At 51.0% G+C, this 1,398-nt stretch overlaps 1 long non-coding RNA gene across 1 annotated transcript; it reads right to left on the reverse strand.

Moving 5' to 3' along the window:
• Positions 1–364: 364 nt before the first annotated feature.
• LOC127296380 (uncharacterized) lies at positions 365–1,015 on the reverse strand. The gene is made up of 2 exons (XR_011743869.1): positions 875–1,015; positions 365–791 (listed from the first exon to the last, which is right to left on the reverse strand). It is a non-coding gene; the product is annotated as an uncharacterized lncRNA (long non-coding RNA).
• Between the last annotated feature and the right edge of the window lie 383 nt (positions 1,016–1,398).

The raw sequence follows: 1,398 nt of genomic DNA on the forward strand, positions 1-1,398 counted from the left end.
CTTAGTCAGCTAGCTATAAGAATTAAAATAGTATATTATTATTTAGTTGGATGAGAGAGAGGAAGACAGAGAAGGAGAGTGGACTAGTCAGCTCTAGCATGTGCTTCTAGACACTTTATGAGAGTGAAAGGTGTGCCATATATTGGTAAAGTACTATATTTTTATATCTTACTATTGTATATATTGGCTCTAAATTAGCTATAGATGACATGACACTTGACTTATAGCCAGTAGCTGGCTACACTATTGGAATTGCTCTTACAAACAACTGTAAAGCCGAGAGAATTTTCACAGCGTTCGGACATTGGCGGCACCCACACAACTGTAGCTTTCCCCGACTTTCTGGAGATTCTCCGCAGCCACAGACAGTGAAAGACGTTCATGTTTGTGATAATTTTCAGGAAGTAAGAAAGTGGCAGCCACAGACAGTAAAAGATGTTCAGGTTTGAAAGTGGCGTGCTCCTGACTAACTCGCCACATTATTATTTACAGCGCCAAATCAGAACTTGTAGGATGGTCACTGATCTGAACTTACGAGAACTCGCAACAGAAAATTGTATACTGGCCGGATGCACACGGGACTTGACGAACTAGCCAACCAGCTGGAGCCTGGAGGACCCTGCATGCAATTTATCTGAACCGCGCCCCATCGGTGGTGGAGCCGTGCCGCCATTGGAACAGCCAACACGGAGCCTTGCTCCCCGTGCAGCATTTTTTTTTGAACAGGTAAGGGCACGAAGGCCCTGGAGCTTTCATTTCATCGGCGGTGGGTGAACAACTACAAGAAGGACCTGAATGAAAAAGAAAATTACAACGAGGCCCTGCAACTTAGCATAGAACACCCTAGAAATTATCGCGAAAACGTGATCCAAACCTTGCATCTCGCCGGCGTCGAGCAGTCTCCAAACACGACCACCGTTGCCTGAACCGGGGACGAAACCACTTGGTCGGGCGACGGCTTGTGAGGCCGCGTGAAGACTGATGAAGATCCTCCAACGGAGGAAGAAGAAGCTACGGCAGGCATCACTGCCAAGCTTGGCGGGGCTAGGCCTCTGGCCAGAGATAGCGACGAGGACCATCGCCTGTCGCTTGGGAACCGCCACGGGGAGCGAAAGCTCCAATTTCTCCCCAAGATGTCGTCGTGCACGAAGCTGCCCCGCGCCGCCCACTTCCTCTCCCTCGCCTCCACGGCCGTCCAAGAGGAAGAAGAGCAGCTGAAGGCCGCTAGAGAGACGGCGACCACACCCGCACCACGATTTGCAGCAACACAGCAAGAACTCCACCTCCCCCCGCCACCACGGCCGGCCAGGAAGAGAGATACAACGACGTCGCTGCAGATCTTGAGCGGATCATCCGCAAATGCACCATCTTGAAGCCCCCACCACAGATCTGGCCGAG

The sequence above is a fragment of the Lolium perenne genome, chromosome 4 (assembly GCF_019359855.2).
Source record: "Lolium perenne isolate Kyuss_39 chromosome 4, Kyuss_2.0, whole genome shotgun sequence".
Lineage (NCBI taxonomy): Eukaryota > Viridiplantae > Streptophyta > Magnoliopsida > Poales > Poaceae > Lolium > Lolium perenne.